General features: G+C 35.8%; 1 long non-coding RNA gene and 1 pseudogene across 3 annotated transcripts; both read right to left on the minus strand.

Moving 5' to 3' along the window:
* Positions 1-403: 403 nt before the first annotated feature.
* On the minus strand, positions 404-6840 carry LOC149095571 (uncharacterized). 2 transcript variants are annotated; one of them, XR_016204831.1, is made up of 5 exons: positions 5469-5515; positions 5175-5221; positions 4085-4127; positions 2252-2299; positions 404-996 (listed from the first exon to the last, which is right to left on the minus strand). It is a non-coding gene; the product is annotated as an uncharacterized LOC149095571 (long non-coding RNA). The 2 variants fall into 2 exon arrangements; XR_016204830.1 differs by lacking the exons at positions 404-996; positions 2252-2299; positions 4085-4127 and adding exons at positions 6222-6278; positions 6509-6563; positions 6797-6840 and having other exon boundaries at positions 4957-5221; positions 5469-5516.
* LOC149095572 (uncharacterized) lies at positions 6797-15217 on the minus strand (annotated as a pseudogene). The gene is made up of 13 exons (XR_016204862.1): positions 15118-15217; positions 14774-14994; positions 14006-14060; positions 13820-13902; positions 13214-13515; positions 12599-12682; positions 12097-12282; positions 11787-11876; positions 10468-10550; positions 8538-8744; positions 8042-8300; positions 7229-7276; positions 6797-6853 (listed from the first exon to the last, which is right to left on the minus strand). The product of XR_016204862.1 is annotated as an uncharacterized LOC149095572 (transcript).
* Positions 15218-16774: the final 1557 nt, after the last annotated feature.

A 16774-nucleotide genomic window follows, 5' to 3' on the forward strand; every position in this document is an offset into this window, starting at 1 on the left:
CTGGTGGTTTCAAGTACGAAATTTGAAGCTAAAATTTGAAAGTTCTAACAAAAAAATTCTGTAATAGGAGATTTCGAGTCCACATGGAGGAGGGTGGCTCACTATGGAAAAGGACTACTTTTCGGCGGAGAGGGGGGCAAGACATGCTTTACAGCTGAAGAGTAAATGATTGCCATGCCGTCCCACATGTTTGATACCAAAAGAAAATATTCACTGTCAGTTTTGCTTTTTGTGCTCATGTTGACTTCATAAAATATCCAAAAGCACTGACGTTCTCCTTTGAGCGCGCGCGGATTACTCGACTTTTCGTCCTCAGTGCGCGTGCGATCGTAAAACTATAGGGAGCCACCTTAAATACTGATTATGTGAAAAGAGTTTGGGGAAATACAACACTAAAATAAGGTGGCATTGTGGGAAGCTTTATTATAACAAAATAGAGAAATTTACAGAGACCGTGGTAGCGTGAAATTCTTCAGAATGTACAATGCTCTTACTTACAAACACTATTGAGTACAAGCTGAATAATGCGATAACAGCCAATATCCCTCATTGGCACTGTTCTTGAAAAACATTTGCCAGGAGTTGTAAAATAAGCCCTATTTATATTCGATTTTAAGTAAACCAGTAATATTACTGTTTTAATATAAATCACTGACTTAACGCTTTTCTCAGTAGTGTAAAAAAATCCAATTTCATGTTAAACCACACCTGAAAAAAGTAAAAATCGATCTACATTTGTCAGGAACGGGAACGGGAACGATGGTTAAAATTGATGAAAAGAGCATTTCGACATTATTTAGCTATTCGAAGGAAGATATGATTATCAATCTTGTTTGACCATGCAGTCGTAGCCACCTTAATTGCATCCTCCGCAAGGCCTTTCGTTAGTACAATTACGAGACAAAGTCAGTTGGATGAATGATTTACAGTTCCCAGAACTGAATTGTCAGAGAAAAAGGTTTTTCTTCCAACTTTTTCCTTTACGGTTCCTCTTGCCTAGAAGATAATAAATTATAAAAGGTGAGTGCCTTTGTTCTTATTTGTTGTGTCTGTTGACTACTTGATCCTAGCAACTTTGAAGAAAAGTATCCAATGAAGACGCTTATTGAGAATAAGGGGAACCATCCTCGTAAATGGATCAAGAACGTTAAAGGTTGTGTCTTTTCTTTGGCTCTTTCAAGTTAAAATACTGTGTATATGTAATTATGAATCATAGTTGGCCAGGAAATATGGGATCCGTAGAGTAGGCAGGCAGAGTAGGCAGGTTTCGGTGCTTCACAAATTCAACTGTGTTCGTTCTCAATTGGTTTCAAATTTTCTGGACTCCTAAACGACACTGGTCTGTATACGAAAAAGATCACCTTCCCTGGTTCCGATTGGTCATTTTTCTTCGAAGTGGCCAAATTCCATGCAGGTCAGAAATGGGTCGAGGGCTTCATTTCGAAATATTTGCAAAGCTCTATTTCAGTGCCCTCCAAACCGTCCACTTAAGTTCTATTCCTGTCTTAACATGTAATTAACGGCCTGTTGAGCTGATCTCTGTATACTGGAATTCAAAATGCTTCATTGTGCCCATACTAGTTCCACTCCTTTCTACAGCTAGAGACAATTTATGTATTTAAAAAGTAATTAGTTTTGCTCTGCTCCACCCCTTTAAATGTTGAGCTTACTGCAAAATTACCCACATGGAATTGTTTTGTGTTGCTACAGCATTGGAAGAGGAGAGGGAGGGCAGCCTATCAAAGAGTTTATGTTTGGTGTTTCCTGGGTTGAGTTTGCAAATTGCTGGAAACGTTATACTTTTAAAACAATCCCAAGTGCGTTTGTCTTTGGAGAAAGCTGCTTTAGGTAGCCTTGCTGATAGCTTCAGTACAAGGCAGGAAAAAAAACACCACTTGCGATTGCCCAAGGCAAGTAAATTTTGCTCTTGGGCTAGTGAAAATGGAAGATTGATAGTCCGGTGGGCAAGTGAAATTAGCCTCAGCAGTCTTGTTAAGGCCGCCGCACACTAGCCGATTTTTTGTCGGCCGACAAAAAATCGGCTAGTGTGCGGCGGCCTCTAGTTGATAAGGAATGAACAAAGCAGACCTATTGGGCAATTAATATTTTAGTGGGGGCAACTGAAAAGTGAAATGTACTGGCCCACTGAGCAACAGGATTTCATTGTTTTCCTGCCCTGCAGTACCATTATTTTCTATTGGTGCCATTTTGTTCAGTTCATTTTTCCACATTTACTTTGATGTAAAAATACCTGTTGTAAGACCTTGGTGTAGGCCATCTACTAACTGCTTGTCAGCACCTAAAACAACAAAGAACTGAGTCAATTTAAATCACTATTACTGTTACTGTTATTAAAAACCATAAAATGTAACCCCTTTACAACGCCCACAGAGGAGAAACAAAAATGGGGTCGTATAACATGTGTACCAGGGTAGATTCTAATTATGATAGCAGTACTGATGTGCGTAATGAAATATGCATTTTCCTTTAAATCATGTGACCAACGACTACCTTTTGGAGTCCGAACATCACGCTTTCACTTTGAATAATTTACTTCTTTGATACCATCATCCAAAATGCCTGATGAGCAATTATAAATTAGGGACAAGAACGGCGGCAAATAGTAAAGATCAATTCCATTGACGTCATGACGCGCGTTCCAGTACGACTTTCCAGCCGTAGCCTTGCTTTTCCCTCGTGTAAGCCAGCTGTTTACTTCTCATTTTAACGCTTTTTTCACTGTTTAAACAGCCTAGTTCGAAGATAAAGTATGGAATCATAAAATTCCGTCCAAAATAAATGTTTCTTTGTCATTTCTGCAGAAAATTTAAACGATTTAACCATCTACCGCGAGCGACAGTCGTATTTGTATCGGGCCGAACAGTCGCAGATGACGAGCTCCGTATGTACTGAGTTGAGCTATAACTGTTTTTTGCTGTTCAAAATGTATTTTATTAGGATGAAACTTTTTTTCTTGCTGATCACGTTGTACAAACACCCTGATCCTGCTGTAATCGAGCTTTTTATCAGTATTATTTTGTTTTGTGGTTGAAATTAAGCCTGAGAGGCAAATCTACATAGGTCTCGCAGATGTAAAATGGATGCAGGAGAAAGAAATCCTCGTCATTAATCAAGCCTATGTGGTAGAATAGAATAAATTCCCTGGTTTTGGTGAACGAAGCCATTTTTGTTAAGACTCGTAGAGGCCGCACACGCCGTTGCGCATGCCGTACAGCACAATCTCAATCAAGTCCATCCTTCATTCATTCATGAGTGCGCACTTAAATAAATAACCACGCGTGACACCACGCGTGTTTTCCTGATTTTTGTGACGTCAGCGTGACCAAATAAATGCTAATTTCCTCGCGTTCCCTTGGGTGAATTTTTCTTTAATTTGGCTCAGTTCTAACCACAAACAATTCCAATAAAATACCCTATTTTTGTGAAAATCTCTCAGAGCTAATCTAATATATTTAGAATGATGACAAATTACAGATTATTGGAAAAACCGTCTCAACAAACGACTTTTTACCAATTCAAAATGTCAGGCAGTATCGTTTCCATGATGTGGAGAAGTATGAAACAATTTCACCAAAGGAAAGTATAAATATTAAGGAGTTTAGGTCAAAATGAGGAATACATCTGCCAGTCATTAGATTAGATGTTCCCATGGTAACGGCGTTAATCCAAAAATTGACAACCAAAACATAAGCCTTATTTTAATAGTACCCATACTGGTAAATCTCTTCGGGTAAAACTTAAAGAGAAATTAACTAAGTTTCGTTTTCTAACTCGCGCTCTATAGGGAGGGTGTTCGTAATTACCCTAGGGAGCCACCTTAAAAATAACCAATGAAAATGCTTCATGGAGGCTGCTTTTGGTGTTTTTACTTTATGTGCACCACAACATAAATGGTAATTTTGCAACATATTGCTTATTTTCTTGCCTTTTAACGCAGCCTAACCTTAATAAATCAGTAACTGAAAGACTGACTGACTGATTTACTGACTGACTGACTGACTGACTGACTGACTTACTGACTAAATTAATACATTAATAAATAAATAAATTTTGTGACATTTACCTTTTCTAACCAGGGCAGCCTTTGTGAACTCTTCATCCAAAGCCTGTTGATCAGATGTTGATATAAGAATCATGAACAAGTACTGTGAAACTAAAACAACTGATATTTTACTAGGCAGAGTTCATACTTAAGTTTTCACTTGTATTAAATGATTCTAAAAACTCATCACATGTGATCAGTCAGTCACATTTGATGAATTTCGCATTCGGATGGTAATATTTACCACTAATTAACCGAGAGTGAGGTCTTTACGGGAAAATCTCAAACCCGGACCATGCCGCATTAACCGAGCAATAGAGAGTTTAAGAAAGCCACGACGGCAACGGCAACGTCGCTAAACAAAAGGTTTAATGAGCAGAACAATGACTGTGCACGCGCGTTATGATTCTTGGTACATTTCTTTGCCGTCCCCTGCAAAACAAGAACGTGAAATGGCCAAATTCCGCGTTGTCTGAACAACGTAAACCACAACAGCTAATTTTTGAAATTTCTATTTCAAATTTATCTCTGTGTCCCAGATTCAGTTTCGTGATACTTTTGACAGTCATAAACAAAGTAAATGACTTAAGAGTATCACGAGACTCGTAGGTAACATATAAATTCATTTTTAAATCGACGTTTTCCTCGGCGTCGTCGTCGTAGCTTCTTAAACTCCCTAATAGCAAAGTCAATACCGCAAGGTCGTGGCTTGAGATTTTTCCTTATGGACTGAATGTTCGAGGTTAATAAGTTGTTTATTATATGGCTTTTTGCTTCAGTTTAGCAGGCCCGTAATCGACCCGTGGGCATTACGGGAGAATAATGCCGTATAATAAGCTAATCAGAACTCGCATTCTATAGGCTACAAAAGCAAGCCATCTAACAAAGCGTTGTATTGTTTTTCCATTTTTTAGAAGAGAAGTTTTCATTCCTTTTCATCCACCTTATTGCCAAATTACATCATTTGATTACAAACTTCTGCAAGGAATTACTTTCCAACATGCCTGTCTGAGCATTTACTTAAACCTTTTGTGTAAAACATTGTGGTAACTGAAAAAACGTCAGTACTGTAGTGCTTTAATACACAGCTAATCCCAATAAACAGATTTACCAATTTGTCCACATCATCCTGGTTCATTTTGGCATTACTGCTGGTACCTAAATATATAGAAATCAACAAAATTGAGACAGAATACTTAGTTGTTTGAGCCACTAGTTGGACATTTGTATAGAATTCTGTATAGTTTCTTTCAGTACCTCTCATTTCAATAAAAATATCATTAAATAAATATTTTAATTTTAATTATTATAACTTAAGAGATATATCATTGCCATCAGAAAGTAGTGCAACTATTGCATTTCTAAAGTGCATTTATACTGCCAAATAAAATTTATAATTCCTCACCTTATTCCTTTCCAGTTTCTGGCCCTTTAGACCTATGAGATTCCATTTCTGCAGGTATCAAAGATGAAAAGACCACAGTCAATTATAACCATTTGTCATGGTTTGAACATACAAAGCATATTAGAAAGAGAACTGTTATTTATAGCATTAATTATGATAGACAGTCAAGTCCTTTTTAGGACATAATTTGCTCTAACTTTGTCATGATAAAAGGGTATAATATTGTTCCAAAAAGGTATTTTCAGTATTTGGCGAACATTCTTAATCAAAATTTCGTCATCATCAACAGCAGTCTCCAAAGGGGTTGACACCTATAAAAACAATAATTCAGAACTTACTTTATTAACATATTACAGAAATTGATTATAAAAAATTCATTAATACTCAATATAATTACTTTTGTGCTCTTGCCTGTAAATATGAAGAATCATGCGACATGCAGGAGTGCAATTTTATAATTTATTTTATTTTACTTGAAAGACCCCTTGGAAAACTATTTTCAAAAATTATGTTTACAAGTCCTGCTGCATTTTTAGTTTTGTGAATTTAATAAAAGTTCAAAATACCTACAAATGCCCATGTGAGCACCCAGAAAAATTGTTAAAATCATACATCTTTAACAAGTTAAGGTTGTGTGTGTAAATGACACATTGTGTAGTTACGTCATTTCAACAGCGAATAAGCCATCCACTTCCCTGTTCTAGAATATAAAAATTAGGAGTCAATGGGTTAAAGTGAGAAGCTAAATATTACCTTGTCATTTAAAATGGTATCCACAGGCACTGAAGTTCCACTGGCTGCTTCTTCACTCTTTAAAACAACATACAGCGTGTCACAGCATTTTTTTCTTTATTTATTTATGGATTCTACAAGAAGCGATAATTTAACATGGGTCACGAGCATCTTTGTCAATATTGCTAGCACTTTACATAGGTGATGGAACTGTGTAGCACAAGACTTTAAATTTATTATTTATAATTTAATGAGTCCTGCATGCATTTTTAAGAGTCAATGGGTTAAAGTGAGAAGCTAAATATTACCTTGTCATTTAAAATGGTATCCACAGGAACTGAAGTTCCACTGGCTGCTTCTTCACTCTTTAAAACAACATACAGTGTGTTACAGCATTTTTTTTCTTTATTTATTTGTGGATTCTACAAGAAGTGATAATTTAACATGGGCCACGAGCATCTTTGTCAATATTGCTAGCACTTTACATAGGTGATGGAACTGTGTAGCACAAGACTTTAAATTTATTATTTATAATTTAATGAGTCCTGCATGCATTTTTAAGAGTCAATGGGTTAAAGTGAGAAGCTAAATATTACCTTGTCATTTAAAATGGTATCCACAGGAACTGAAGTTCCACTGGCTGCTTCTTCACTCTTTAAAACAACATACAGTGTGTTACAGCATTTTTTTTCTTTATTTATTTGTGGATTCTACAAGAAGTGATAATTTAACATGGGCCACGAGCATCTTTGTCAATATTGCTAGCACTTTACATAGGTGATGGAACTGTGTAGCACAAGACTTTAAATTTATTATTTATAATTCTATGAGTGCTGCATTTTTTTTTTTGAGATCAGGCGTAATGTCTCACAATATGGCAAAAGAGAAGGATTAAAAATTAATTTTTAATTGGCAGTACTTTATAAAGACAGACAGGCACAGCTGTTAATGGAAACTACATTCTTTTGTTGTTAAGATTATTACTAACTGTTAGTAAGTTATAACTTGATCAATTTTAATTAATTTACCTCTTTGAGGACATCCCCAGAAACTTGATTCTCTGGTTTCTTCATATGCTGAACGAATGTTTGAAAACAAAACAGAAAAAGTGAGTTCTGTACATTGACTTTATTCCCAAGTTGGTATATAGACCACATTTCAAAAAAGCCAAAAGATTATTTCATGGTGTCTGTTATTGTTATTTCAAAAAAGGCTTTAAACATGACAAGGTGGTAAAAACAATGATAATACAAAAACATCAAAGAAAATATATTTTTGACAGATAATGTTATCTAGTAACTTTAACAACAGTTCAAACTTATTACTCAGGAGGCTAATGCAACCACCACCACGACAGAAACACGAATGCCACCAAACAAAAGGTTCAATAAGCTGTATAAGGGCTCTGCATCTGAGTTATCAATCTTGGTACATTTCTTAAATCAATCTACAAAACAACAACTTGGAATAATAAAATTCTGCGTACTGTTTGAGGAAAACGGAATCACTATCAATGGTGAATTTGTAAATTTTCAAGTTGGAATTCAACATGATCATATTTAGTTAGCTCTGACAGCTACAGACAAAGTGAATGCACGCATGCAGATTGTCATGAGATTATCATTATAGTTGTCCAACACATCACTGTCTTGGCTGCATAACTAATAACAGTCAAATGGAACCAGGGGAACAGTAAATGCTAGTCACAGTGGCAGTCACTTATTGACCTGTAACATCATATATCCTCAGTTCCTAGCCCTGGACACCTTTGGTGTGTTGTTTACTATCACCATCAAAATACTGTTAAAAGAATGTCACAAGTCTTCTCTATACGCATATACCTTCATCATTGTTGCTTAGTATCTCGGTTGAAAAAAGGCGCCTTTGAACGTGCAAGCATCCTGACAACTGTCCTCTTCCTGGCAAAGTCAGTCGTCCCACACATCCTCTTCCCGTCTTACTTATAAATCTCTTCAAGGCCTGTTCTTTTCCCTTTTCACCAGTGAAAACAAGTGCTTCATCTACAAGTACTTTAAATCCTAAGACATCGCCACACTTGCATTTGGTTAAAGATGTTTTTGGGATAAAGAAATACTTTGTCTGAAAAAAAAATACAATTACATAGCCAAAATGAGATTGGTTAAACAGTATTAAGCTATAATGAGCAATGTGTCTTACATGTATGTGTGCTTAATTCCTGCAGCCTGACTTACTTTTTTTTTGTAACTCAGGATTGTGTCATTTGTACATTATTTTTCACTCAAGCAAATTATAAGTTATTGCATTTGACATGTTATCCAAAAGTATATAATAAACCAAAACCAAATTAAGCAAGACCTTTTCAGGAACAACGGAACAGCTTTGAACAATCCTGTTGACCACTGCCGTCATCTCTGCCACTTCCTCCTCATTATAATCAACAGCACTGTCTGCCCTCCCTTCATCTTGATCCAGAAGCTGTATGTGCCTGGGCACTACTTTCTCAGAGAAGAGGCTCTCTACTATATTAAGATAGGCTTCTTTCAATTGGAGCTTCTCTAATATCTACCAAGTAACAAATTTCAAAATTAAGCTCCCTTGTGGTATTTTATTGATGTCAGTCTAAGGTAAAGGTATTACAAATAATTGTACAAAGATCAAGTCACAATCAAAAATATATAGTCTTGTGTTTGTAGCCCATCTTCATCTGTTGTCAGTGGTTATAGAGAGACTCAATTTTACAAGTACATTTAATTGTTCACAATGACTGCCTGATTTCTTACACGATCACTGGCTTACATGTATTTTTATCATCAGTAGGAGTACAGACTCACAGCTGACATCATCGTGAACAGTTTCACCAACATTTAGCAGATGATTTTCCTTTCTCAATATAGCCAAAAATTGCATCTAAACAGGATTTCTTTATTTTAAGAGAAAAAAACATCAGCAATCTCTACAGATAGCTAGCCTGAAGATCAGCTTTCAAATATAATAAATTCAACTGTGAAGTGAAAAAGATCGGGTAAATTATTGCAGTTTGGCATGAAAATTTACCGCAATACAGTAGAACCTTTTTTCGCTGTGTTCGAGTATTTGATGAAAATAAACTAAACTTGGGAATAATTCAGTATGTTTTAAGGAATTTCCCAATGGAATAAAAGCCGTGATTCTGTGGATCATTTTGGCTCAATCCAATTTAGCTTTTAACCAGTGTTTTCCTCTACTGAAGCCTCCATTTGACAATTTTGGATTTTGTTAACAGTGAAACCTGCATTAGGCAGACCCCATATTAAACGGACACCCTCTTTTAAGTGGACACCAGCTTTAATAAGTCCCAAAATGTTTCTCCCATATTTACAGTAATTAAAAATAAACCAGCATTCAGCAGACACCTCTATTAAACAGATGCAGACACCAATATTAAGACATTTTGTTGCACAAAACCTGCAATAAGCGGACACTTAAAGGGCTCATTTTACTTCTAAAGGTTCAGCTGAGATTCCTGTACATTGTTCAGCATATCGTTTTAAAGCTGAGTGATTATTCCAGATTGATGCAGCGATCGACTGGACATTGTGCTATGAGCAGTCTTAACTAGTCTTTGATCTTACGTGCTAAGATGTGTTACAAAATGGTTAATAATTGACTGTTATTGCAAAACATACTGGAACCTGTTTTGAGCGGACAGCCTGTGTTAAGCAGACACTAGTAAGGGTGTCTGCCTAGCAATCACTAGAATGGTGTCCACCTAATACAGGTTTCACTGTAATGAAAATAAAAAACACAGCAAGCAGATTCTTATGCATCTGTGTTTTTATTGATGATTAATTTGGTCATAAATATTACATTGTCAAAGTTGTATGGATGAAGGCAAGTGGATCTGCAGACTACTTTGACAATGAACTTTATGATGCAATTTACCATCAATAGGTAAGAGGACAGATACTTAAAAAACCAGTGTCAATTTTTTAAATTTCACAACTTTTATAAGACCCACATTCATAAATATCACATATTTTTAAAAGTATGGTATGGATTCACATACTTTGCCACATGGAAACTAGAATTCAAATAACTTCCACTTCCATAATATTACTGACATTTTCATAACACAGACAATAAACTCTACTCCTTAGGTTCAACTAAATTGAAAATTGGAATACAGATCAAACTCTGAAAAAAAAAAGGAAATTTCTCTTACTGATTCTCTAAAGTATTTTCAGAGAACCACCAAAAAAAATCAAGATTGTCAGAATTTTGTTGCATTACCTGCCTATATACTTACCTTTCCAGTTGCAAACAAAACAAGAGCATAATTCATTTGGCTCCTCATATCCAGTCTTGTTTCTCCCATGATGTTACATACATCTAAAAAAAAAAAAAAGACTTAAAAAGGTCATCTTCTCTCATTGTTGCAAAGGAGGATCCCAGCTCTATCAGTGTCCCTACACTGAGAACTGTCCTTTCAAGGACTGGCTTTAATTCAGCTTTTAAACTAAGGCAGTGTTCCAACCTTTGTTTCCCACCAAGTTTACTGATAGGAATAACTGCTATTCTTGAAAAACCCCTGGAATGCACATTTCAAAAAGAAACAATCAATTACAAGCACAAAATACTTGATGCACTACACCTGAAACTTGTGAATTTATTAATCTACGAATTTTACAGAACAAAATCTTTCTTGGTGCAGTCAAAGCTCTTGTACATGTAAGAGTCCAGGTACCTCAGGGATTTGGTAAAAATGGTCATAACTAAGGATGGTCACTTACAAGAATGAAATCTTGTTAGCAACTTCGCCCGCAAAAGGTAGAAGATGGCCATCAACAAGAGCTTCCTAATACACTGTTGAGATACAGCGTACAGTATACGGTTCTACCGCCTTCAATTTTCAAAAATTTAAGGTGGCTCTGAATCCCCTCTGAGGAATTTTTTTAAACTTTGGACAATGTTGTTTCTCAACATGCTGATCATTTTTCAATGCAGCAAGAAGAAATGCTGCAAGAGAGATGTAACCCTTGAACGGAATGTGGGAGAAAGTTGTTAGGAAAGGACAGGTCTCCATTAAAGGAGCTATAGAAAGGATGATAAGCCATAACTCCCTCAATTTATCGCATAAGTGAGAATCTCTAAGTGGTAATAACACTAAAACAATTGCATGGTGAGAATAGTTTTGTTAGGCAAAATGGTAGATATGAGTTTCCTTCTAAAGCCTGTTCAGATGGCAAGAACATCACAGCGTTCAGTGCAATAAAAGCTTAAAACGCTTACATCTACTCTTAAGTTTCAAGGAATATAATCTCACAAACCAGGATAACATTCCTGGTCAGTCATACCAGGCTAGTAAATTTAAACCTTGCTGATTATGATGGATCTCCATCCAATGGCCAAATCTAACTGTTGCATTATGAGAGCAATGCAGAATTTACACAGCATAACTGAGATATAACACCCACCGATAGAAGAGATGTACCTGATTCTACAGGATCTATGGCACTATCTTCCAAGTCCATCCACTGTTGTATTGTTTCCTGATACATCTTAGTACATGTAGTATTCAGTATATTTATATATATAGATATAGATATAATTGTCTACTTGAAATACCTGGCAGGCTCTTAAAGATTTTGTCAAGGTCTTTGCTTGTCTTGCTAAGAAGTTCTTTTGCCTTCAAGAGTTCAGACTTCAGCACAGGACCTTGTCAAGAAAATGTATAACTACAGGGTGCATGTTCATGTAGATGACATATTAATAATATTAAATAAACATGGAAAATAAGAAATAAAAAATTGGAGAAAAAAACTTAGTATTGTGAGAACTAGCAATTACAAAGTAATACATACAGGCTGAATTGCAGAAAATTGGAACTCTACCATTACATGATTATATTTACACAACAATATCAATTGAGCCAAACCTACATGTAGCTTCTTTACTATTCCCCTTCCATAATGCAGAAGGCCATCTGTAAGGGTGTCAGTTCTCTTCCCTGGGACATCTCTTTTGTAATTCTTGAGAATTCACGAAGGAATGACCAGAGTCTTTCAGCCCCTTCTCCATCTGTTAGGCCAACGACTTTGGTTCTTCGAGGACTAAACTTCACCTACAAATGTTTTGTTTATCGAGTTAAAAGAATTGTGTCATATAAAGGCATCATTTCTGTTTACCCTGGTACTGCCATAACAGCTGCACTTCACTGTACATGAAGATTAATGATTACTTTCCTATTCCAAGTCATTTTTTTTATTAACCAGCTAAATAACTTTTCTGGTTCAAAGGCAAACAAAAAGGAGAAGCAAGTAGTATCCAAGAAGAAACCAAAAACAAGCAGACATGATTTACACAGTACATGTCACGAAAGGGTTTCCTTTCCATAATCAAATTGTTTCCACTAAACAAACAGTTGTAACAAAATTAACCTGGCAGGGTGCCTTATGTCCATAACAGTGGAATATGGGAATGGATAGTGGTATTTTGGCCGGAGAAGAAAGAGATGAATTGTTCTAGAGAAAGAAAGAAAAAAAAGAAAAAAAGAAATAGTGACAATTAATGACAGTTTATTACTGCAGTTAATTTTAATAACAAAGAATGTGCTACATCATCTGCATTACTAACTGACAAATTCTTTCTTATCCTATATTACTACATGTTGAGGGGTAAGATGTGCACTGTATTGTTTACCTTCAGGCTTCTAGATTTTGAATCCATACCTTGTCAACTTGTTAACTGGCAGGATGTGATTGTTAACCCTGCCCTCCTCCTTTCACATCTTGGGCTTGGGACCAGGCAATGGTGGAGTTACAAGGAAAACACTGCATGATGTTCAGAAAATAGATGTTGTTCACAAAGTACAAATGGGAAAATATATAAACCTTAATGCCCTGTGTACATTACTTGGACAAGGCCCCCTTTTTTTCACAGCGCCTCTCTGTTCAAGGGTATTGAGTCTGTAAAATGGCAGTGGCTTCTCTTATGCTGCCATGGGGTAGCCCAGCTGCGATAGACAATGTATAATCTTCTAATCAGGGGTAAATAGACATAATTATTCCTAAAGGATAGTCACTTAATGCTACAGAAACTGGCTGTATGGTCCATTGTAATGTATTGCATGCAAAATGGTTGTAAAACATGAGGTAAAATAATATTAAATAATACGTTCCACAGAGACATACATTTTCGGACACATTATTCTCCCGATAATGGTCAAGGAAGTTGTCAACATCATCTTGATCCCCAAAGAAGAGGTCTTCGTGCTTTGGGGTTGAAAGTCCTTCCCGTTGAGATTTTTATGAGACAGCCCAAAGCAAGCATCCATGCACTTAATCAGCACTCCTTCCTGGCAAAATAAATACCTCACAGTTACAGTACCACACAAAAGGAACAGAACCCTAGACTATTACTTGTATTAAATCAAACCAAAAAATGCAACTACAGTGTAGAGCCCAAAAATACTGAAGTCAACTGCTGATATTATGGGTGTGCAGAGTATGTACTGCACATGACTAACCAGTGGATTGAGATCATATAACAGTTACTCTTACAAGCAGTGACTACGAAAAGAATAATAATAATCACGAATGAAATTGCATGCACAGTAAATCTATCAATAAATTGTGTTTAACAATAAATGAATTCATTACCTGGGGACAGATTGGGCAATTTGAGCCACTATCAATTGCCAGACAGTATTTATTTAAGTGTTGGAGATGATACTTGAAAAAATCTGAAACAAAAGAAGCTTTATTAAACTGCATATGTACATGTAGAAATGTGTGTAACACTAAAAATATGTCAGGTGATAGATACAAGACAACATAAAATCTGACCTTACCTGCACTCTTCAAAAAAACCAGAGTTTAAAATAGAATACAACGAGTTCACCTAAAGGAATAAAAGGGACAAATTAACACTAAACAGCAAGGAATTGTATTATTATACACAAGTTACATGTATACATGTATAATTTATTTGTCTGTAACCAATTGAAAAAGTTTTATTTATTTTGTTTTTTCCTGTTAAAAAATAAAATTGTGATTATACAGTCATGTATACAACCAGTAACATCACTGGCAGATCTAGGGGAGGGGCCGGCGCTGCTCGTCCCCCCTTATTTCAGGTAGAAAAGAACAAAGAAGGAAAGAAGAAAAGCTGGCAGGGCAAGCAGAAACACAGCCCTCCCCCCCCCTCTCCCCTTAGCTTAAGATCTGGATCTGCCACTGAACATGTCTGTATTAATTACATAAATTATAGGTAATGCAACAAACACCCATATTCTTATCCAAATACCTAAATGTTTCAATAAGTGCAGTTTAATTTGTATAAATATTTAGTACAAAAAATTACAGACCTTCTGCAAGATATTTGTAAATATGACATTAAATCCCAGTAAATTACATGTCACAATCATCTGCTATAGTCAATAAACACCCAGATTCATTATGGCCTGTCTCTCCTTTCAGGGAGAATTAGACTTTTCGCATATATTTAATGTAATTCAAACTTAGCCCTGATGATGTTGCAAAATAGACGAAGAGGGCTGCCTATATACCCTTCATAAACTGCTCACAAAAGTCAGTACTTGTAAAACTACTTACAATCTTTGGCTGTAAAGGTGGCCTTTTCAGATCAAGAACATCAGAGAATTCTTTAAGGGAAACTGGACAGTGTATAAACATGTCAACTACCCTGTCCGTTAGCCTAAAATGGAAAGCTGTAGTTGGTCTGTCAGGAGAACCTGGCCAAAGTTGTAGGTGCAGTAAATGTACTATTGGAGCTTCACACTGACACAATGCAATTCTCTTGGAATGATGGTTACCTACATGCAAAATAGGGTAATTGATAAACTGGTAAATAATTATCCATGTTGCAGTTATGCAACTTTAAACTAATAACAAAACTTATAATTATATATACAAATTTATACCAAATAATATCTTACCATATTCATCTATACAGGTGATACTCTGAATCTCCACAGACAAGCAGTGGTGATTAAATTTTTTCAAAATGAAATGATTTGGAAAAAGAGGAACAACCATTCCATCCTGAGCAAGTCATAATAATAATAATAATCATATTCTAACTTGCTGCAGTACTACTACAGTGCAGCTCAGATGTATCCGAACCAAAATATACACGTAATTCGTGTCAGCCCAATACACGTATACACGTATACATACATGTATACGCACATACGTGTATGCATATACACATATACAGTATATACACGTATGCCTGATTAGTATGTATGAGCTAACCTATTGTTTTTTTTTCTTTCCTTAACAGGTCATTGTTGTTTTCAATGGCTTGACAGCTTGCCACAGAGCTGGAAAGAGTTTTGTTTATTTTGAATACGCGTATACAGTATATGCACGTATGCCTTCAGACTAGACTTATTAGCAAAATGTTACCTGAAACTAACATTTTGCAATTGGGCTATTAAAAGAAAATTAACTGACTGAATATTAATTAAAAGAGAGAGTATTTTGCCGTTAAATCATAAATTTACTGGTTTTTTTGTCAAATGGAACTGGGGATACACGCTTCAACAATTTCATCTTCATGGAGCAAACACAACTGAAAGATAACATTTTTTTGACACAGAGTAAACACAGTCCAAGCAAGCAATTTGGAAACGTGTGCTAAAACACATGACTTTTCCTTGAAGAAAATTAAAAATAACAAAATGTGAGCGGCGCACCATAGAAACTTCGATAAACAATTCTTTTGTCTGGGAAAGAGTATTTTACCACTTGAATGAGCGGTTTGTGTCAGATACATGTATAACGGGAGATATCATTTTTCCACAAGGTCTTCAGAATGCTTTAAAGTAGCCTTCAAACAGTAAACATCTCGCAAGCAACTTGCTGATGCATGCCAAAACACAGAACTTTTCCTTGAAGAAAAAATAACTAAATGTAAGCGAAGCACCGGAGAAACTTTGATAAACAAATCTTTGGCTAAAGAAAAATTAATTTAGAGTTTGAATGAACGATTTGTGTCAAATATAACCGGAGATATCATTTTTTCGACAAGGTCTTTGGAACACTTCAGAAAATAAACATTTTGCAGTCATCTTGCCAACTTGCCAATGTGTCCTGAAACACAAAACTTTTCCTTAAAGAAAAAATTACTAAACGTGAGCGGCACACCGTAGAAACTTTAATAAACAATTTTTTCGTCAAGGAAAGAGTATTTTACCATTTGAATGAATGATCTGTTTCAAATATAACCGTAGATTTCATTTTTTTGACGTTTTTTCAGAACGCTTAATTCAGACAAATAAACATTTTGCAAACAACTTGCCGACACGTACCAAAACACAGATCTTTACTTGTAAAAACATAAAGTTCACGTGTTAAAAAAGGGAGCTCAAGCGACTATTTCAATTTTCTTTCCGTTTTTGGTAGCTAAAGATCAAGCAAGTGTTAATATACGGTAGTTTCTTGGTGAATTTGCGAAGTGATCGAAAACTCGAAATATGATAGCTTTTATTGATCGGCACGACGTTTTACCAATATGCAAATTTCCTTTCTTTGACTAACAATGCTTCACATAAAGAAACCTATGGGAATGCATAACAAAGAGACATGTAT

Source organism: Orbicella faveolata, unplaced genomic scaffold, assembly GCF_042242905.1.
Source record: "Orbicella faveolata isolate gen_17 unplaced genomic scaffold, um_ofav_v1 contig_50, whole genome shotgun sequence".
NCBI lineage: Eukaryota > Metazoa > Cnidaria > Anthozoa > Scleractinia > Merulinidae > Orbicella > Orbicella faveolata.